Source organism: Protopterus annectens, chromosome 4.part1, assembly GCF_019279795.1.
Source record: "Protopterus annectens isolate FY-2018-M chromosome 4.part1, PAN1.0, whole genome shotgun sequence".
NCBI classification, from domain to species: Eukaryota; Metazoa; Chordata; order Ceratodontiformes; family Protopteridae; genus Protopterus; species Protopterus annectens.
This window is the reverse complement of record NC_056734.1, coordinates 1,010,532,486-1,010,556,125: the sequence shown is the minus strand read 5'-3', so window position 1 is coordinate 1,010,556,125 and position 23,640 is coordinate 1,010,532,486.

Below are 23,640 nucleotides of genomic sequence, written 5' to 3'. Positions count from 1 at the left end.
ACAGCAAAACTGTATTGCCTGTGCTAATGTTGTCAGAGTTGCATGTCATTTTATGAGATTTCTGGAGAGGGGAATAGTATGAAGTTCTGTTTTTGCATGCAATTTTTTTCTGTTCCAGGTATGAGAAATGGAAAACTTAAGGTATGGATGAGTAACAATACTTGATAACTGAATACGATGGGAAGTAAGTGCGATGGCCATGCCCTGGAGCCTCAGTCCTCACCACTAACACCAGGGAGGTCGTCTCCGAGAAGAGGAAAGGATAACCAATACACACAGTAAATTACAATTTCCCTTAAGTGCACACAGAGATCACAGTCAGTCTGAGGCTGGTTGTTCCTTTGCTCACCAGGTCCCCAATAAGACTCCCCACTGGCACAGCTATAGGGTCCAGGTGTCAGCCTAACTGGGCAAGCTAAAACCTCCAGCACCCTCTCTGTCCAGCCAGTGCTTAGTGTCTCTGCCTAGGTAGCTGACACACACACACACACACACACACACACACACACACACACACACACACACACACACACACACACACACACTTTGAGAAGAGGTATACAACCACACAGACTTTCCTGGGAAAAGGCTGGCACAGGTTCTCCAGCTGTGCCCCTATTACCCAGACCATACGGTAGTAATTTCTGCTACCACCCAGTTAATTATCAGCTACTAAAAGGCCCTTAAAAGGGTGTCCAATTATTACTGTGTAATATTATAATCCAATGGTAGTATGACTAATAAGTCTCAAGGTTTATTGGAAGGGCTTATTACAATAAACTCTATAAATATATAATATAAAGCGTACTTTATCCCTACATAAACCAGCCTCAGGTAGAAGGTTTTAAAAATATTTAATAATAAATAATTAAAGCAAAAGACAAAACTACTATGCCACAGAAATATCTAAGAGTTCAGAGATCACACAGAAACTTAAAATAATACAGCAGTACAGGTCTGAGTTCAAAGAAAAATACCTAATTAATCTTTACTAGCTTTAACTATTCCTACAAAAAATCACAGTGCTAAAACTTACATGTGAGCATAAGGCAAAGTGCTGAGTTAGATGTCCAAAGTCAAAATGCTCACAGTCTCTCACTGAACAGTAGTTTTTAAACACTAACCAACAGCTTTGCTGAGGCCCTCCCAAATTACATAATTTTGACACTTAGGTTTTCCCAGTATTCATATTGCATCATCTTGACACCTGGTCTGAGTTCTCAGACCACAAACTGCATTATTTAGCAATCTAACACCTGCTCAGAAACTTACAACAATACAAGGCATTTCAGATATACACTCTAGCAAAAGCCAGAGCAATAAAGCACCTTCCATATGTAAATTCTGGTCATAAACTTTAGCCTTAAAACAATGGGCATGAAACCTTTATCCAGACTCACTGGAGCCGACTTGCAAAACATGAAAGGGTCACAACATGCTTCACTGGGCCAGTAGAGTACAATGTTGTCACATATTTTGCAGTTCCACATTTCACAGTATTCTTTTACACTCAAGAAAACATGCCTGTATTTTACATTTATTTATACAGCTGATAGAATTATGTATCAAATTATATTTGAGTAGGCTGGCAGCCTTCACCCATCTCTCCCCAATCATCACATCTCTTCCCCCCTGGGGAACTCAAGCTAGTTTTTCAAGTGCCCCTGTGAAACATCACTTGAGAATGTCAGGTCTATCTGGGTGTACCTCACCCCATTCCCTGTCTTGAGAGCCCATCTGCATTGGCATTGCTACTCCCACTGTGGTGTTGCACTGACATATATGCTTGCAACCCCAGGCTCCATCTTAGCAACTTGGCATTTTGCTGACTGGCTCTGTTTAACCATGTTAGATGGTTTTGATCTGTCATCACAGTGAATTTTCTTCTATACAGATAAGGCTGAAGTTTTTGTAGTGCCCACACTATGGCTAGACATTCCTTTTCTACCGCTGCACAGCATTCCTCCCTGGGTTGGAGCCTATGACTGAGATAAACCACTGGGTGCTCTTCTCCCTCTAAAGAAATCTGGCTAAGTACAGTCCCCACCCCATAGTTTGAAGCACCCACCTGCACAACAAATTATTTGCTATAGTCTGGACTGGCTAACACAGGGGGTCCTATCAAAGCTTCCTTAAGCTTCTGAAATGCCTGCTCACATGCTGGGGTCCACACTACCTTATCTGGCCTGTTCTTCCTTGTCAGGTCTGTGAGGGGGAGCAGCTATGGTACTATAATTGGGAACAAACTCTCTGTAGTACCCTGCTGTCCCTAAGAATGTCCTCACCTGCTTTTTGGTAACAGGTGCAGGCCATGCCTGAATAGCTCCAACTTTGGCAGGTTCTGGCCTTATCTTACCACTCCCCACTCTATGTCCTAGGTAGGTGACCTCTGCCATACCCACCTGACATTTGCTCAGGTTAATGGTCAACCATGCCCTCTGTAGTCTGCCCAGTACCTCCCTGACATGCTGAAGGTGCTCTTGCCAGGAATGGCTGTAGATAGCAATATCATCCATGTAAGCAAGGGCAAACCCTCCTGCTAAGATATGACCTACCAGCCTCTGGAAAGTTGCTGGGGCATTCTTCATCCCAAAGGGCGTCTTTGTGAACTCATACAAGCCAAAAGGAGTCACAAAGGCTGACTTCTCTCTAGCACTGGGAGTCAAAGGCACCTGCCAGTAACCCTTGGTAAGATCAATGGCTGTAAGATACTTAGCCCCACCCAGCTTTTCTAGGGCCTCATCTGTCCTAGGCATGGGGTAAGCATCTGCCTCTGTGTGACTATTTAATTTCCTACAATCCACACAGAACCTGGTGCTGCCATCCTTCTTTGGCACCAACACCACTGGTGAGGCCCAGGGACTGTTGGACTCTTGAATCACCCCTAGTTCCAACATCTCCTGTACCTCCTCCCTCAGAGTCTGTTTGACACTCTCTCAGGCACCCTATAAGGGGCCTGCCTAATAGGCCTTTGGGGTCCTGTATCCACCTAGTGCTGCACGGAGTGAGTGAACACGTCCCCAAATTTCTGCAACACTGCTCGGATTTCTCGAACCTGGGTAGGAGATAGCTGCTGGGATATTGCTACCTCTTCCACCAAGGTGTCAGCCCGAGCCTCACTGAGGAAATCAGTCTCCAGATCTCCCTCAGACTCCTCCTGCAATCCAGTGCAAATGCTTAGCACAAGGGCCTCCCTATCATGGTAAGGTTTCATCATGTTAACATGGTACAATTTGTGCCCCTGCAATCTGCCTAGCACTTGCACCACGTAGTTAACATCACTTACGTTTCTCACCACCTTGTAGGGACCCTCCCAAGCTGCTTGCAGCTTGTTGTGTCTGAGAGGAATGAGAACCATTACCTGCTGCTCCACAGCATATTCCCTAGCTCGAGCATTCCTGTCATACCACACCTTTTTCTGTTGTTGGGCTTCTGCCAGGTTCTCCTGGGCCAGGCCCATGAGTTCCCTGAGCCTTGTCTTGAGGTTCAGGACATATGCCACAACAGACACCTTGTGAGACTCACACTCTCCTTCCCACTCACCTCGAATTAAATCTAGAGGTCCCCTCACCCTATGCCCATACAGCAACTCAAAGGGTGAAAAACCTGTGGATTCCTGGGGAACCTCTCTGTAAGCAAACAACTTCCTCTTAAACTGATCTAAAAATGCCCATAGCATGGACTTGATTGTAGAGTTTAACCTCTCAACAAGACCATTAGTCTGGGGATGGTAGGGGGTGGTCTTCATGTGCTTCAACCCACAGGACTTCCACAGACAAGCCAGCAGGTCTGATGTAAAGTTGGCACCTCTGTCAGACAGTATTTCCTTTGGGAAACCTACCCTGCTGAAAATCTCTAGCAAAGCATTTGCCACCTTCTTGGCCTCAATGGAGGACAAAACCACTGCCTCAGGGTATTGTGTAGCATAATCTACAATCACTAGGATATACATTTTCCCTGTGGAACTTGGGGTACTCAGAGGACCCACAATATCCATAGCTACCCTCTGAAATGCCTTCTCAATCACAGGCAAAGGCATCAAAGGAGTTCTCACCTTGTCTCCTGCCTTGCCTAGCTTTTGGCACTGCTCACAGGTCCTGCAGTACCCTGTTACATCTCTGGAAATTCCAGGCCAATAGAAGTTTTGCATAATACGCCCCTTTGAACGTTTTATGCCCATATGACCTGCAAAGGGAATATCATGGGCTATGGCTAGAAGCGCCAGATGGTAAGCTCTAGGCACTACCAACTGCTGTACTCTCTCACCTTCTAGCCCTCCCTCAGGGGTCCACTCTCTGTACAGTAACCCTTTGTTCCAGTATACAGATTCCCCCTTCCCTTGAGAATCAGGTGCCTCCCTAGCTACCTACCTCAGGTCTTGCAGTGTAGGGTCTGAGAGCTGAGCCTGTCTCAACTCTCTCCTTGTAACCCTTCCCAGCTCCCCTTCCACAGGAAGTCTGGCATTCCCTGACAGTGGTGCCTCACTGTCAGCCTGGGTACTACTACTCACCTCTACCTTTGCAGTCACTCTGTCCAAGGGACCATCAGTACCCACAAGCAGCTGTGGCTCACCTTCAGTCTCACTGCTACAGAGAAGCTCCTTCCCTGAAGTAACCACCTCAACAGTCCTGGTTGCAAGTATGCCATCTGTCTGGGTCTCCCCCAAGCTACCAGACCCACATGCTTGTCTCCTAGCCTGACTGCTTTTAACTGCATAAGAACATGGTACTGCCTCATCCAAATCCTTCCCTCTCAGGACATCTGCAGGATGGTAGTTCCATACCCCTGTTGTCTCAAGACAACCCACTATTGGCATTTTGTCTTTCCCACTTACTGGCTCTTTCACCTTTTGTTCCCCACTTGCCTCCGTGGACATCTGTATACCACATGGTTGCATTCAAAACATTTAACCCTAGCTCCTGGACGTATACCTGGACTAGGGGCTTCCCCTGCTACTGGTGGATTCTGTTGGGGCAGTCTGTACTGCCCACCATGGGTTCCTTTAGTCCCATGAGCAGTACTGGGGGTCCCTTTCCTGTGCAGGGTTGCCCTGCTTGCTAGGTATAGGTCTCCCTTCTTCCCCAACTCCTCTAAAGTAACACACTGTCTATCAGTTAACCAGATCCTCATGTCCTCAGGCAAAGTGCTAAGGGCTTGTTCTCTTGCCAAAAGATCTGCCAGCCCTTCACAAGTGGTGACCTGACATCCACTCACCCAGCTATGAAAATAAGTACTCAGTTCAACAACATATTCACATACATTTTCATCTGCCTTGCGTCTATGCTCACAAAACTTTTTCCTATATATTTCAGGTGTTAGCTTAAAACATTCCAACAAGTGTCTTTTTACAGCAGTATAATCAAAACAGTCAGTGTCATGCATTTTTGCTAAAGAAGTTACAGCTTTACCATGGAGTAAGGGGGTCAGGAACCGTACCCAGAGCCTTTGGTCAACTTCATATTTTTTACATACCCGCTCAAACATATGAATGAAGCTATCAAAATTATCCCCCTCTTTAAACTGTGGAAGAAATGAACTGACCTTTTGTGCTTCTGGGGTCCGGTTACTCCTTTCTCCATTACCTCCATGACTCTGGCGAAGAGTCAGCATTTCCCTCTCATGCCTTCTCTGCCATTCCTGTTCTTCAGCTTCTAGGCTCCTCATTCTCTCAGCTGCTTCTAGTTCCATACAACTGGCCTCCAACTCAAGTCTCTTCAGCTCCAGCTCGATTTTCAAGTCCACTGCAGAAAGGTTGATCTGTCCACTCTCCGAGAATATTGTATCTCCACTGTCAGTCTGATTGTCCTCCAGGCTGCTGTTTTCTGATGCAGCTGTAAGTAAGGTTGCAATCAGGTCTGCCTTAGTCAGGTTTCTATGCACCAGCCCCCTAGCCTGGCACATTTCCGCCAACTGGCTCCTTGCCAGCTTTCTATATTCCTCTGCTGACATGCTGCCTGCTCACCCTGACTAACACTAAGCTAACAAAAGAAATAAAACAATTGTAATGTGAACTCTGAGTATACACTGCGTGGCTGTTTTAGAGTACAAAACACTTTTAGAGATCACTGTACATAAGCTGCAGGAATTCGCTCTACCCACACCACTACAAGCCAATTAGTGTGTGAAGTAGATCCCACCACTGCAAACCACGTGATGGCTGTGCCCTGGCCCAGCAATCAAGGAGCCTCAATCCTCACCACTAACACCAGGGAGGTCATCTCTGAGAAGAGGAAAGGATAAATAATACACACAGTAAAGTAAAATAAAATTTCCCTTAAGTGCACACAGAGATCACAGTCAGTCTGGGGCTGGTTGCTCCTTTGCTCACCAGGTCCCCAATAAGACTCCCCACTGGCACAGCTATAGGGTTCAGGTCTCAGCCTAACTGGTCAAGCTAAAACTTCCAGTACCCACTCTGTCCAACCAGTGCTTCATGTCTCTGCCCAGGTAGCTGATACATACATACATACATACATACATACACACACATACACACACACTTTGAGAAGAGGTATACAACCACGCAGACTTTCCTGGGAAAAGGCTGGCACAGGTTCTTCAGCTATGCCTCTATTAACTAGACCATACGGTAGTAATTCCTGGCACCACCCAGTTAATAATCAGATACTAAAAGGCCCTTAAAAAAGGGTGTCCAATTATTACTGTGCAATATTATAATCCAATGGTAGTATGACTAATCAGTCTCAAGGCTTATTGGAAGGGCTTATTACAATAAACTCTATAAATATATAATGTGCGCTAAAGCATACTTTATCTCTGCATAAACCAGTCACAGGTAGAAGGTTTTAAAAATATTTAATAATAAATAATTAAAACACAAGACAAAGCTACTACACCACACACAGAAACTTAAAATAATATAGTAGTACATGTCTGAGTTCAAAGAAAAATACCTAATTAATCTTTACTAGCTTTAATTAGAAGTTATGTACTCACCATAACGTTCCATCTGAGTAGGTGTATTCATTTGTCTGCAACCTGTGGGTTATGGATCCGATATCGGATCCGAACCGGCATGGTTTTCCAGCTATGGATCCAAGCTCTCAGCTCCTCCCCTCACCCATAATGCCCTGCTCTACCCTCATGACCTCAGATCGAGTTTGCCAACAGCAACAACACCCTGAAAAGGGTAACAGATAATATGCAGGAAACTGAAAGGCCAGGGGGATAGGAGGGCGGGATGGTTGCAGACAAATGAATACACCTACTCAGATGGAACGTTATGGTGAGTACATAACTTCTAAATCTGAAGTAGGAGATTCATTTGTCTGCAACCTGTGGACAGAGTCCCCAGCTACCTGAATCTTGGGCGGCCATCATGGAGGGATATTGCGGAGCACCGCGGAGCCAAATGATGCTCTACGCGTAGCTGCAAGATCCAACTTATAGTGGGAGATAAAAGTATGAGATGAAGCCCACGTGGCTGCAGCACAAATATCATCTAGAGGAATCCTAGCCTTGAAGGCTGCCGAGGTAGATACTGACCGGGTTGAATGGGCATGAACACCCTCCGGTGCAGGCCTTCCTGAAGCTTGATAAGCCAATAAGATGCACTGTGAAATCCAGCGTGACAGAGAAACTTTAGAAATTGGCTTGCCCAAATTAAATTTTGCAAAGGAAATAAACAACTGGTCGGATTGCCTATGACCAGCCATCCTGTTTAGATAAAATCTAAGTTGCCTGTGGACATCTAATGAGTGAAGCTTATATTCACCTTTGTTCTCATATTTAGGGAAGAAAACAGGGAGGTTAATGGACTGATTAATGTTTGCTTCAGAAGCGACTTTAGGAAGGAAGGACGGGTTGGTCCTGTGGTAGACACGGTCCGGATGAAATACCAAGTAAGGAGGTTTAGCTGATAAAGCTTGAAGCTCAGAAACTCTCTTGGCCGATGTAATGGCTACCAAAAAGGCTGTCTTGTAAGACAAGAATTTGAGATCCACCGTAGCCGCTGGTTCGAAAGGGGGGCGGTCAAGGCCTGGAGAACCAAAGAGAGGTCCCAAGGAGGAACCGCTTGTTTTACAGGGGGCCTGAGAAGAAAAGTACCTTTAAGGAAAATTTTACACAACTTGGCTGACATAAGAGGATTAGAGTCATGGCCAATGTGATAATGAGAAATTGCCGCCAGTTGTACTTTGACTGTGGAACTGCTGGCACCATCATTAAAAAGAGTGGTTAGAAAGTCAAGCACTAAGGGAGAGGGACCGTGAAGGATTCAGGCCTTGCCGTTCCCCACAAAGAAAACCGGTTTCCACTTGCTGCGGTAGACCTTCCTAGTGGACGGTTTATGAGCTGCCACCAGAATTGCCTTAACAGGTGACGAAATACCGGGAGTCCTGATCAAGAGTGGAACTGGAGCAGCCAAGCGGTCAGCTTCAGGTTGTCCAGATTCGGAGGAGGTATGCAGGATGGATGGGATATCAGATCCAGAATGGGATCTAGAATCCAAGGAGGATTCACCGAGTGAGACCGTAGAGAATGGAACCAGATCTGTCGAGGCCAAAACGGAGCAATGAGAATCATTCTGCAACCCACCCGAGAGGCTTTCTGAAGAACTTGGAGCATCAGAGGCAAGGGTGGATAAGCATACAGAAGACCGGGTGGCCAAGCATGCACCAGAGCGTCTCTTGGGAACCTCCGGGAGGTATCAGAGCGAAAAAACTGTCGCACTTGGTGTTTGAGGGAGAGGCAAAAAGATTGCATGAAGGAGTTCCCCACCGTGCGAATATGCGTTCCGCTACTTGACAATTGAGAGACCACTCGTAAGGGGTCAGAATGGTGCGACTGAGCTTGTCCGCCAGGATGTTGGACCGACCCGGAATGTGCGTTGCTATTAGAAAGCGGTTGGTGGAGATTGCCCATTCCCAAACTCTCATGGCTTCTCGACAAAGAGGGTAAGACCTTGTTGCCCCTTGCTTGTTGATGTACCAGACCACAGACATGTTGTCCGATTGAATCGCAATTGTTCCCAAGGGAAGAAAGTCCTGAAGTGCTAGCAACACTAAGAGCACTGCTCTCATCTCTAGAACGTTGATATGCAGTAAGGTCTCTGAATCGTTCCACGTGCCTTGGACGGTCCGCCCAAAATGCCCCCACCCGAGGCGGGAGGCGTCCGTGGTCACCGTGGCGAGAGGGGGAGAAGCACAAAAGGGGCGGCCCCCGTGGAGATCTGGGGAGTGAAGCCACCACAAGAGGGACCGCTTGCAATCCTTGCTGATCGCAATGGGATGATGCATAGGGAGAGCAAGGTATGACCACTGTACTAAGAGAGTCCACTGTAGGATGCGCATATTGAGCCTGGCAAGAGTGAGAAGTGCTATAGCAGACGCCATGGACCCTAGAGCCCTCAGGACCAACTCCGCCGGAACAGAACTCGAGTGGAGAATGGCCCGCACCTGGAGCTGCAGATTTTGAACTCTGTCCGCAGTGAGGAAGGCTCGTAAACTCCTTGTGTCTAGCCTGGCCCCTATAAAATCTAAGAGCTGTGTGGGTGCCAGGTTGGATTTCTTTGTATTTATTGTAATGCCCAGAAAAGGAGCAAGATGGAGAAAGGAGTCTCGCGCCAATAATAGTAGATGCCTTGTTGGGGCGGTAAGAAGCCAGTCGTCCAGGTAGGGAAAGACCTGCACCCCCTGAAGCCTCAGGTGGGCCGCTACCACTGCTAATACTTTGGTGAACACCCTGGGGCTGTGGTGAGACCAAAGGGAAGGACCCGAACTGGTAGTGACTGGCTCCCAGCCGGAAGCGGAGGAACCTCCTGGAGCGCCTGTCCATCAGGATGTGGTAGTACGCGTCTTTGAGGTCTATCGAGCACATCCAGTGATTTTCTCCCAGAAGGGGAGAATAGATTGCAGAGTGACCCTCCGCAATTTTTCTTTGGGGACTGCCAGATTCAAGAGAGAAAGGTCTAGAATTGGTCTTAGTTCCCCCGTCTTCTTTGGCACTAAAAAGAACCTGGAGTAGAACCCTGATCCGATCTGTTCTGGGGACGGGCTGGATGGCTCTTTTCTTTAGCAGATGGCCAATTTCTGCCAAAGCGGCCTCCCGTTGACCGGGTGGAACGTCTGGGAGGGACTTCAACTTTGGAAAGTGAAGAAAAGGGATGCGATATCCTCTGGATATGATTTGGAGAACCCAGCGGTCTGATGTTATGGACTCCCATGCTGCTAGGTGCCCCGAAAAACGTCCCCCGACTGCCTCCAGAGTGGAGCAGTCGGGCAACCCCTCAGGGTTGCTGCGCGGGCCGTTCAGAGAAAGGTTCCCTGGACCCGAAGTTTCTGGGAGCCCCTCTGCCTCTAGGGCAGCGTCCTCCCTGTCCTCCTCTGCCACAGAAGGACTGGTTGTCCGGAGCAGGCTGGGACTGCTGCGACTTCCGGAACCACATCTTCTTCTGACCCTTTTGGTTCCTAGAGTAGGGCCTCTGGGGTGCAGAGAAGCGGATTCCAATGGCAGACAGCGTCTTCCCGTCCTTCTCGCTCTGGGTCAACGTTTCGCGAACGGTTTTGCCAAAGAGAGCAGAACCATCAAAGGGGGCGTTCGCAAATGACGCTTTGAAGGGCTCAGAAAAATCGCAGTGATGGAGCCAGGCCTGACGTCTAGTGACTAGGCCTGCCCCTGCGGCTCTAGCGGCGCCTTCCGTAGCGTGGGAGAGTAGCCGCATAGAGGTATTAGTAACTGACCTAAGAGTGGCCATGCGGGTGGAGTGCAGCACCCTGTCCTCCTCCGACATGGACTCTGGGGGAGATGTAGTGTATTCTTTAATGAGATCTCGCTGCATCCTAATGACGTGTGCCAAGTAGTTCAGCGCCCTTACCGAGAAGGTCGCTGAACTAAACATCTGCTTCCCCAAGCGGTCCATCATCCGAGACTCCTTGCTCGGGGGATGGACTGAGGGACTCTCCTGAGCAAGTTCCCTCTTGGTGGCCGCCGTCAACATGGCATCTACCGGAGGCCCCTTACTCCAATGGGCATGGTCGGACGGTGGGCTAAGGATCCTATCGGGCCTCTTAGGAATTGGCTCCACGGTGTCCAGTTCCTTCCACACCCTGGTGGTAATGAGGTCCACCAGGGGGTCGGCAGGAGGGGACACCCAAGAGGTAGACGGGCCCGCTTCAAATGCCTCCAAGAACACGGACTCGTCCGAGGAAGACTTGGGGGCAGACCACCCCCCCCTAATACGGAGCATTTCCATGATGTCTCCAAATGAGACATCCTCGGGGTGACCGTGGGAGCCTTCCCTTCCTCCAAGTCCGTGTCTTCCGTGAGAGACTCGGGAGTCAATGTGCCTCCTTTTGCACGTATGCTTGCGAGGGACATCCTCTGGGGGGCTGTCAGAGGACTCCTCGCAAGCAGCAACTTGTTCCATTGGAGCAACTTGGGGCACAGAAGTGGGCTGTCCCAAGGGCCGGATGGTGGAAGCCTGGCCCAGTGCAGAGGGAGCGGACGGAGCCAAACAAGTGCCGGGGTCCGGAGACCCTCAACAGGGCCCTCTCCACTACATCAACGCCGAAGGGAGCCGACCTCGACCAAAGGATCTGACAATCGGCTCCCTCGGATCCGAAGAGTGGATCGAGCCGGCGCCGCGCCGGATCCGGCGGGACAGTGCGCTCCGACACAGACGGCGCCGGGAGCACTGACCCCCGGATCCGAGGCTCGGATCCAGGCTCCGAGGTCGGATCCGATGCACTCGAGGGCAGGGTCGGATCCGGTACAAAGTACTATCGGCGCCGACCCACCCCGCTCGGCTGCTCGGCTCCAGCTGCTCCGAACCCGGATAGCGGGTCGGAGAAGGAGCAATCGGTTTGAAAAGGGTGTTGAGCCCCGGAGGGAGGCAAGAGCACTCCCATCTGCATCTGGGCCTGGATGAACCTTCTCATCATCCGGTCCAGATCAGCATCCGAAAGGCTATACGTGGATCTCGACGAGGCTACTGAGGTAGGCCTGGAGTGCCTCCTCGATAGCCTCGACGGAGATCGGGTCTCCTCCTCCTCAGGTCCCGGTGAAAAACACACTGGAGACCGGAGCCGAGAAGGAGGAGACCGAGCCGACAATGGAGCCGACAACGGAGCCGGAGGAGAAGCCCGCTTGGCTGGCGGGGCCGAAACAGAGGTCTTGGCCCGCCGCTTATGGTGCTTCTCCCTCCGGTCCTTTTCTAGCATCCCTCTCCTCCGAACCAGAAACGGGAGGTTGAGTCCCAGGAGGAGGAGGGGGTGCCGCAGAGGGAATAACCGTAGGCATGGTTACTCTGGAAGGAGCGGAGGTCGGAGCCGAGTCCGGCGGTAAAAGGCCCGCCAAAACAAGCTTGGACCTCCGCTCCTTCAATGCCCTGGGGTTGAACCCTGCACAAATGGAACATCCAGATGTGAGGTGTTCAACCCCCAGTCATCTAACACACCGAGTGTGGCCATCAGCTGGGGAAAGCTTATGGCCACACTCGGAGCATTTAGAAAATATAGACTTAGGTTGGTCTGCCATCCTAGTCTAACAAAACAGTTACCAAACTAAAGTAACTAAACAACCAATACACACACAGGCCCAACACACACACTCTACGCCAACAGCGAGGGGAGGGATAAAACTTTTAGATTAACTCTAAAAAGGAAAAATATCAAAGGGGAAACCTACACTTTCACACAAAAAATCAATAAAAACTTCAAAATTCTGATTTTAAACAGTAAAACTACCACTTAGCTTGAGAGCTTGAGAAACAAATCCAGTCACCATGCGCGACAAACGAGATCTGGGGTCATGAGGGTAGAGCAGGGCATTATGGGTGAGGGGAGGAGCTGAGAGCTTGGATCCATAGCTGGAAAACCATGCCGGTTCGGATCCGATATCGGATCCATAACCCACAGGTTGCAGACAAATGAATCTCCTACTTCAGATCTATTCCTACAAGAAATCACAGTGCTAAAACTTACATGTGAGCATAAGGCAAAGTGCTGAGTTAGATGTCCAAAGTCAAAATGCTCACAGTCTCTCACTGAACAATAGTTTTTAAACACTAATCAACAGCTCTGCTGAGGCCCTCCCAAATTACATCACTTTGACACTTAGGTTTTCCCAGTATTCATATTGCATCATCTTGACACCTGGTCTGAGTTCTCAGACCACAAACTGCATTATTTAGCAATCTAACACCTGCTCAGAAACTTACAATACAAAGCATTTCACATATACACTCTAGCAGAAACCAGAGCAATAAAGCACCTTCCACATGTAAATTCTGGTCATAAACTTTAGCCTTAAAACAATGGGCATAAAACCTTTATCCAGACTCACTGGAGCCGACTTGTAAAGCATGAAAGGGTCACAACATGCTTCACTGGGCCAGTAGAGTGCAATGTTGCCACATATTTTACAGTTCCACATTTCACAGTATTCTTTTACACTCAAGAAAACATGCCTGTATTTTACATTTATTTATACAGTTGATTGAATTATGTATCAAATTCTATTTGACTAGGCTGGCAGCCTTCACCCATCTCTCCCCAATCGTCACAGTAAGTACTATATATTAGCTGTTCAGTTTCAGTAATGTCTGGATAACATATGTAGATATGGAGAGTGTTATACAATATGAAATGTCTAGCAGAATAACTTACAGTACCAGTGATATCTGGTATGTCTACTGTTATGGTATGAGAAGACAACCACAGTTATGACAAGAACACCAAATAATTCTAAGTGTATTTACTGTGGAGTTTAGCATATTTGATGGTTTTATTTCTATTTTTTTCATTTAGATATGTTCAGCTCAATGCCCAAGGATATAAGAAATATCATAAATACAATGAGGAGATACCAGCATTTTTGAAGACTTGCCCACATTACTTTGTTTTACATCTAATGCAGTGGTACTTTAGTACTCTGGACAATATGCATATAAGATCTGTAAATGATCGAAGTGGAATGTTCAAAATAAAAAGTGAGTCTCATAATGAAAAAACATATACAATTGAGTTGGGCAGTGAGGCATCATCATGTAGCTGTGAAGATTGGAGAAGATTCCTCTTGCCATGCCAGCAGATGTGTTGCATTTTTCACTGCATTGATGGATGGAGTTGGAATAGCCTTCATAAATCATATTCAGAAAACCCATTGTTTATGTTAGATAAAGATTGTTTGTCATGCAATGATCAGTGGGAGACATCCAAAGACAATTGCAAAACAGGAGCACATACAGGTACTGAAAACAGATCAGTCATTACTTGACTTGCCGCCACAAAGGAGAAGTAGGAGAACCATGTTAATCAGGTAGTGTACACAGTACCTAAAGAAAATAACAGATTCTATTTGGTGACAAATGAAAGCTGTCTAACAAGCCTTTCTGTTATGCTAAAACAGGTATCAGAATACCAGCAAATCATGGACAAATACATCCCCTTCCACAATGAAAATATGGAAAGAGAAAATGTGGGAGCAAAGAGGGATGGGAAGAAAGCAGACCTGCAGAAGGTTGACATCTGGGAAAGTACTGAAATGACATCCGAAACTACCAAAGAACATAAATACACAATCGAAGATGATGTTGACATCTTGTCAGTTAGTGATGTTATCGCAATGACACCACCAGAGGAACAGTTACATGGAGTCACAGAGGATGCAGAGAGATGGTCATTACTTCCAGGTATCAGGAAGAACAGTCAGACACAGTGGAAGATGAGGATGAGCATGATGCAATCAAACTGACATACAGAGACAGAAATTACACTTCCACTAGTGAATGGCTCAATGATAACATCATTAATGTATGTCAGTGTTTACTTGCATAAAAACACCCATGTTATGGTGATTTTATAGACATTGTGCTTCTTGCTCATAAGTCTGCGAGTAAAATTGACTGTGAAAAGATTATCCGGATTCATCATGTTGGGGCACATTGGGTTGTGTCAAGCAGGTGTGGTGCATGTGTAACAGTCTACGACTCTCTACAATTCTCTGGCATCTTAGACACACTGAAGGAGCAGCTCATTAGAATGTATGCTCCATTATTTGCTGACACAGATCAAGTCCTTGACATTAATTTTTTGCATTGTCAAAAACAGATAGGATCCAGTGACTGTGGTCTTTTTGCTGTGGCCAATGCTGTTGCTCTTGCAAATGAATCATGTTTGACCAACATATATTTCATCCAAAGGGAAATAAGACAATATTTAATTCAGTGCATAGATGAGAGAGAGATAAAGATATTTCCACACACACTAGTGAAAAAAAAACTTTAAGAAAGTACAGTTGACACTGCATTGCTTCTGCCACATATATAAACTGGATGAGAGCATGATTGAATGCCATGAATGTAAAGCATGGATACATTTCACATGTATTGCTGTTACAAAGAATGACCAGTGTTTGAAAACCACAAAGAGGTTCTTTTGCAACAAATGCAGCAGAAAGAACAGTGGAGTAGTGTGGTGCACTAAAAACAAATGTGTTTTCATATGTGGCACTGTCCTAATTTGACATTACATTTCATGGCTTTGAACAGTGTGGTTCTGTTGGCCAGCCATACTATCAGTGTTATAGGGCAAAGACCCAGTAGCATGACTTGAGTGCCTACTTCTTGTTTTGATGGTAGTGCTCCATTGTCATATTGTATTTTACCTCATTTTTTGCATATATTGCACTTTGCTATTTCAACTATCGGTATTTGTGTATATTTCATTTTACTGATATAGTGCAATGACACTGGCAGTTCAATCAAGCTGAAAACTGAAGCAGTGCAGGGAATTTCCCTAAAGAAAGAGTGATGATTGGTGTCAATGGAAAACCTAAGAATAGACCATATCAGTAGTATACTTTCCCTGGAGTAATGTACAGGGCAAGGAAGTGAAGTAGTACTACAATGTTTCTGTTTTATGAGTAGCCTAATGAAGACAAACCAAAAGTATAAAGTAGATGTAAAAGTGACATGCATATGGAATTGGGCTGCAACGTGCAGTAGCGTTCCTGCAAGTGAAGGCAGATAAGTAACTCGTGCCCTGAAGATACAGCCAGTATGAATGTAGTCAGAATCTGTGTAGATATATACATAGTCATCAAAGATGTGACACGAAAAATTGCACACTGTGTCAATGTGGCACAACATATGTCAGTGATTTCTGCAGTTAGTTATAATACATTATGTAATTATATCATTATATACAGTTCCATTGTAAATAGTTTGTTTTAGAATAGTACTTTCAGTTGGTACTGGTATTACACTAAATCTTCACACTTCTAGGGTTTGATGAGTATGGTCTACTTCAGAAGACTGACAGCTCAAAACACTGAAACTCAAATGATTGAAAACTCAAAATATAGAATGTGGAATTTTTCCTTTCAATACTATTGCTGGGAGTTGGTATATATAATTAGCAGGGGGTGTGAGGGGCTGCGCCCCCCAGATCCCACATGGGGGTGTAGGGGGGTTTGCCCCCCTGCATGAAAAATTTGTTCTATATTTTGAGTTTTTGATCATTTGAGTTTTAGTCTTTTGAGCCATCGGTCTTCTGAAGTAGACTCAATGAGTAGGTACTGCTGTCCTTTTTATACAGCTACATAGATGTGGAACTTTAACAAGCTTTGCTCACTGAATTTTATTACATAATTCTACAACTTTGAATTGAGCAACTATTAACAGAATGCTGTGAATTCAGATAATCACTTTGATGTTAGTGCAGGTATTATTACTGATGCTTTTTAATATACTTATCTACCTCAGTATTGGGCATCCACGGTGGTGCAGCAGTTAGCGTTGTCACCTCACAGCAAGAGGTTCTCTGGTTCGATCCTCGGCTGGGGTGCCTTCTGTGCGGAGTCTGCATGCCCTCCCTGTGGTCATGTGGGTTTCTGCCGGGTACTCCGGTTTCTTCCCACATCCCAAAGACATGCTGTAGGTGGATTGGACACTCTAAATTGGCCCTAGGTGTGAGTGTGTGCATGTGTGTGCCTTCTGTGGAAGGTTGGGTGCCAGGCTGGCAACTCAACACCGTAAAACTCCACTGCCAGTCATGAGCAGACAGGTGATCCACTGTGGCGACCCCTAACCAGGAAAAGCCAAAAGAATAATAAGAAGAAGCTATCTACCTCAGTATTACTGTCTAGATCAGTGCTTGTTCTAAAGTGTGTACTACTGCAGTTATACATGCACTGGTTTATGGTTTATTTTTACTGCAAATATTGTGGATACCCAACACCATATATTTCATGTTACATATGTGTTTGTGTCAGTACTGTACTTGCCTTTGATCAGTGTTATGAGTGTAAAAGGACATGTTGCACTGTTTCATGTAACAGTAGCAAATAACTCAGTGGTGGTTCATGGAAATATTCATGGCCGAAGCATCAGCAGTTGTATATTGTTTTAGAGAAATATGTATATCTATTTTTTGTATATTTATATGTTGTATTCTCACCAGTGGAAGATATTCAGAAAAATAAATAGGTTGAAATATAAAATTTGTACACTTCATTTGTAAAATGTGTCTCAATGTTTATGTTTCCATTAAGACCTATTTCTGTTTATGTGACATTTTTTTAAAGTGTAAAATTGTATAAAATAAAACTCAGCATCTGGCGGAAACATCTTATTTAAAATAAAAGCAAATAAAAAAGATGAGCGCTTTTGCAACACAGTTGCTTCTTCCGATCTAATACCTCATACAATGCTCACATAATTTATACTTAAACAATTTAAACCACTTAACCTAGAACCAATCAACACTTCAAAGCCCTAGTTCTCAGGGCTGGTTTTAAAGGGACATTGCCATTAAGCCTCGTACCCCTATTTGCAGCAAGTGTGTAAATCCATTTAACCTCTAAACACTCAATATATGTTTTGACATCCCCTCCTCTTTCAGATACCTTACATTTTTCTAGCACCATAAATCCAAAGGTGTGTGAACCTTCTTCCTTAACCATATGCCTAGCTAATGCATTCCTAGTGTCGCCTTTATTAATGACATAGATATATTCCTTTATGTGCTCTCTAAAGCATCTAGTGGTCATACCAACATAATATGAAGCACACAAATTACATACAGCTAGATACACCACATTCTTGGTGTTACAATCAGCAGACAACTCAAGCACAAACAGGTGTCCATTCAAGGGATGTGTAAAGGAATTATCTGTCCTAATATAACTACAGACATTGCACGCCCCACATAGATACGTCCCACATCTATCCCTGGTTGCTTCCATAGTTAACTTATCAGGGGCAACAGATTTATAACAAAGCATCCTCTTAAAGGATGTATTATTCTTAAAAACAAACCAGGGTTCACTGTCTAAGACGTCTCTGTACTTAGGATCTGCTAGCAGAATTTTCCAATGTTTCCTTACAATCTCACATACAGAATTGACATCAGTCAAGTATGTGATAGACAACCTGAGGTAGCTACAACCAGAACTCCCATCATTCACTACTGTATCATTCACATCAAAATGTGGTCTAGTTCTATCATGCCTGTGAGAGACAACATCATTCTGTATTCGTCCAATATCTATGTCAAAGTACCCTTGTTGCTTATACTCATTAGTCAGAACATCAAAAGAGGTGTGCATGTCACTATCACTAGTGTGCAGTCTTGCTGTCCTAAAAAACTGTCCCTTCATGGCATTATGTTACTGTTTCTGTTCCTGTTCCTCTTTGGTCCTGTAGTCTCCTAAAAAGGCCTAGACAACAGGCTGCTTCTGAAGATGAGTCGGCTTCTAAAGAGGATTCCTTGGCTTATTCCACTCAAATTCCTTCTCCTTTGGACAGTGGGTCAGAGAAAGAGGAGTGTAACAGTCCTGATACTCCTTTTGAAGAAATTTTCTTTGGGGACACAATTTCTAAGATGATGGATTTTTTAAATGTGATTTTGCTCAGTATTCTGACATCCATAGGAAGTATTAAGATGCTGTAGATGGATTTCCCAAAAACCTTGTGCTATTCCCCCTGTTTTGACTGCTTTGTTGGATGTTTTTTTTTCTAATGCCTGCAAAGCTCCTAATTCTCTGCCCCTTGATCCTAAAAAACTGATAGGCTTTATAGGGTGCTTGAGGATTTTAATTTCTTGTAGAAATGTTCTTCTACTGATCCTTCAGTGGTCTGTAGCCTCTGACAAGCCTTTTAATTTCCTTCTTCATCCAAGTAACTGCCTTCTGATAAAGACAGTAAAACCATGGGATGTCTAGGTAAGAAGGTTTACACTTGTGGTACTCTGGCCTTTTGGGCGATTAATTATCAGACTCATTTGTCCAGCTATGTTTTGGCTCTTCATTCTCAGGATAGTCAGCTTATTTCCAAATTCCCTGACTCCGAGGATAAAAGTTATGCTCTTTGGTAGAAGCTTCATCTCAAATGATTTGCTTTTCTATCAGTGTAGCTATGCAGCAGCAAATGTTTCTTCTACTGCTACTGCTGCTTTCAGTTATGTTAGGAGAAGTTATTCTTGGCTTAGGCTTCAGGCTTTACCTGATGACATCACTGCTAAGTTGATCTATATTCCTCTTGATAATAAACTTTGGTTCGGGGAAGCAGCTGCTGGGTTAAGTATCTTCAAGATAAAGGGAAGACCTTTCAGGAAGTCAAACGTGTTTGTTTTTCCTATGCCTAAATTTCAAATAAACTACCACAGTAAGCCAGCTTTTGTTTGCAGGCAGTCTTGTACTCCTTCTAAGAAAAAAAAAGGGTAGCTAGCAGGTTCCCCTGCTAAGGTCACTCATGTTTCAGGGAATCAAAAGTTGCCCTTTCCAAATAAACCAGGTGCTGTATGAGTATCAGTCCCTTCCCAGTCACATTCCTATTTCTGTTTACCTGCCTCTCTGTCTTCCATCTTGGCTTCAGATTAATCAGGATTCTTGGGTTCTGTCCATTATTTGTCACGGGTAATTCATGGTGTTGAAATCCCATCCTCCTTTTATAGGCACTTCTCAGCTTCTTCATGAACAACTTCCTTTTTTCTCCAGAGATTCTTTGAGACTTTTTCGTCTCAGGGTACTATTTGAAATGTAAGTGTGTCCCAAAGGGGGAAGGGGTTTTACTCAAGAATGCTTCTAATGACCAGAAAAGGGGATACTCTGAGGCCAATTCTAGACCTCTCTTATGAAAATAATTTTTTGAAGGTGCCATCCTTTCAGATGTAGTGTCTCTTCAGAATCTGTTTCCTCTTTTGATTCCTAAGGCTGAGATGATGTCTCTGGTTCTGCTTATGTGCATATCCCTATCTATCCTCTATTCATTTTTGCATTTCTATGTGGCTTCCTGGCATTTTCAGTTCTCTGCTTTGCCTTTTGCCTTTGTACTGCCCCAAGGGCATTCACCAAATGTCTAGCTGTTGTGATTGCTTTTTGCAAGCTTGAAGGGATGCAAATATTTCCTTACTTGGATGATCTGATTCAGGCATCTTCTCCAGAGATACTTTTGAAAGTGTTTCATTTTGCCATTTCTCTTCTTTAGAGCCTGTGGTTCACAGTACACTTCAAAAGGGCTTCTCTGACTCCTTCTCAGGATCATGTCTTTCTGGGTTGCAGGATTCAGACAGTGCCTATGATGGCTGTGAGAAATGTGATGAGATGGGCTAATGCCAGCTGTGTTTGTCACAGTAGAGCAATAAATGTGTAACATATGCCAGCGTTGCCAGCTAAAATTTGGTTAAGAATTATATGCCATTTGTATAAAGAAATATATCTCATCTGTATCTGAAACTGAAAAAGTCTTTGTGAAGCTGCTTATGTGAAAAATGTGTTAGAACTGTATGTCATTTGAACATCAAACTTGACTTGCGCAGGTGCTTTTGCCTCAAATGTATTTTTAAAGTGGTTTGTGTTAAGATAATTTATTAACAGCGGGTCCTGCTGGACAGATTAGCAGTTAAACATTTATCTTGTTTCCTTTTTTAAGAAATATCAGGGAGATGTGAATGAACTATTAAAGTCAATAACATGTTATCTCTCAGTTGTGAAGGAAGGCAAAGACAGAATGTCTGCTAGAATAGTTTGTCTCTGTGGTTTGTCCCTGCAGGAGCACTAATTGTTTTATGACATCCTAAAAACTGTAACAGATCTGAGTAATACTCTGTTTCATATGAGAGTGAAGAAATCCTGTCTAAACTTCCAAAGGAATACTGTGGGAACTTACAGTCATGTGACCAGAGATGTGGCCATTCTGCTTAGTCATCCTGGATATTAGATATTACTAGGGGAAATCTATGAGTACAGAGTAGTCAACATTGCGGCCTGACACCAGAAGGATTATCCACCATCATCTGCCTTGCTTGCTCTTGAGTAAGTTGTTAGAAAATGGTATTCTTTAGATCAGTCAGGAATATTTAGCAAGATTAGTTTATTTCTGTTTTTCTTTACTGCCTAAGACTGTTCAACGATTATTTCAATATTTCTTGTGAAGAGAACTCTTTGTTTACTGTACATATATATTTAGTATTTTCATGTCTTTTATTTATTGCTAAATATATTTAAACATTTTATTGTGGCTGGTCCTTTTAGAAAATATTCAAACTTTGAGAGTTAACCAAATAATGAAACTGGCAAGGCCTGGAAGCTTGACAAAAAAACAAAACCAAAGATTGACAATTCTTAAACTTTGAGAGTTCTTATACTTACTTATTTGATGTCACTGTTTGGGTGTGTCTGAAGCCATAGGCTGTCTTGGTCAAACTACCTCTATTTGTAGTTATATTAATATTGCACAGTATTATTATATATCCTTTGTAAGGGCCTTAAAGTAACTGATTAAATAGGGTAACTGGTGGCAGTGTTTGAACAACCTTATAGTCTTGGCAGAGGGGGAACAGTGGGTAAACCTGTGCCAGCCTTTCCCAGGTGTGTGTGTGTATATATGTGTGTGTCAGCTACTTGGGGCAGGGAAAAGAAGCAGTTTGACAAAAGGGGTGCTGAGGACCTGAGCCTGTAGCTGTGCTAGTGGGGAGCCTTATTGGGGCCTTGGAGGAATTCGGATATAAAGAGATCCAGACCATGGGCTGACTGTGGTCCAAGTATGCTCTTAAGGGAAATTGTGCTTGATGCAATACTGTATCTATTCTCCCCAATGTGAACGTTCCCTCACTGGTGTCAGTGGACAGGCCTGAGGACCATCACAATGGCTTCCTTACCTTCTGCAAAAGCCCTAACTCTCGTTTCTTTCCTCTGAACTCTTCTTCCTCTGGCCTCCATTACAGCCAGGGAGTTTCTGAGAGTTATGGGGTTTATGGCAGCCACCATTCCTGTACTCCTTCTGACCAGACTCCACATGAGAAAGTATCAGTTGCTTCTGAAGTCAGTGTGGTTTCAACATGCTCATTCTTCAAACTTTGTTGGTTCTCTTGTTCCTTGTCTGAAGAAGGAACTTCTCTGGTGGATTCAGCAGTTGTCTTTAAATCCAGGGATCACATTTCAGCCTCCTCTTTCAGCTCAGAAACTGTTTTCAGATGCTTCAGACATGGCACTGGGAGCTGCTTTTGGCTACCAAAATTACAGAGAGGGTGATCACCTCTTCAGCATAAGGAGCACATCAATGTCAAAGAGATATGAGCTCTCATGCTGGCTCTGCAAGCATTTCAACCTCTTTTTTTCTACAGGGACTGTCAAGGTATTCACAGACAATACCACAATGATGTGGTATGTAAACAAAAATGGAGGAAAAAGATCTTATCTTCTTTGCCAGATGACACTTCCAGTTTGGGATGTTGTCAGGTATCAAGTAACTCTTCAGGCAGTTCATATGCCTTCATAGTGAACATTGTAGCAGACACTGAGCAGGGCCTTATCTCAATTCCAAGAATGGATGCTTCACAGGGATGTGTTTCTGGACATTGACACGTAGTTCTGTTTGCCTCTTCTCTGGACACGCAGCTTTCTTTTTTTTGTCATAGCCCCAGGTCCTCTGGTGTGGAAGTGGGATGCTTTTTATTTTTCTGGGAATGGGATGTTTCTGTATGCATTTCCTCCCTTTCCTCTCATTCGAAAAGTCCTGTTGAAAACAGAACAGGATGCTCCCAAAATCTTGGGGACTCCTTTTTGACCCAGACAGCACTGGTTCTCTCTTCCTCTGCATTTAGCCAGGGACAATCATCACAAGTTACCTCACAGGGTGGATCTTCTCATGCAAGACATAGGATCTCTCCTCCATCCCCACCTGTCCACTCTTCAATTGACATGGTTGGTGATAGTAATCTGATTCCTCATAGACACCTATTTTTTGAGGACGTGCTGTGGCTCCTGCTGTAGGGCAGGAAGCCCAGTACTAGGAAATCCTTCTTATCAAAATGGAAGTGTTTTTCTTTTTGGTGTCTGTCTCATAACCTGGACCCACTTATTATGGATGTTCCTTAGTTTCTTTTTATTTGTGTGAGTTGCTAAATGCTGGTTTGGCCTATTCCTCAATTAAGGCCCCGTTATCAGCTGTCTTTGCTTGTCTGCCTTTATTTCCCCCTTCAACTTGTAGATTTCAGGCTAAAACATTTCTAAAAGGTTTATCAAAACCAAAGAAAAAAAACATAAAAACATAATAAACCCAAAAGGCTTACACAAATTTGGAGTGCCAAACAGCTTTAATCCTGGTACCTTGGCATTTCACCTTCAAGGGATATCAATGTATCAAATTCTAAACAATTAAACAATTTCTAAAAGGTGTCC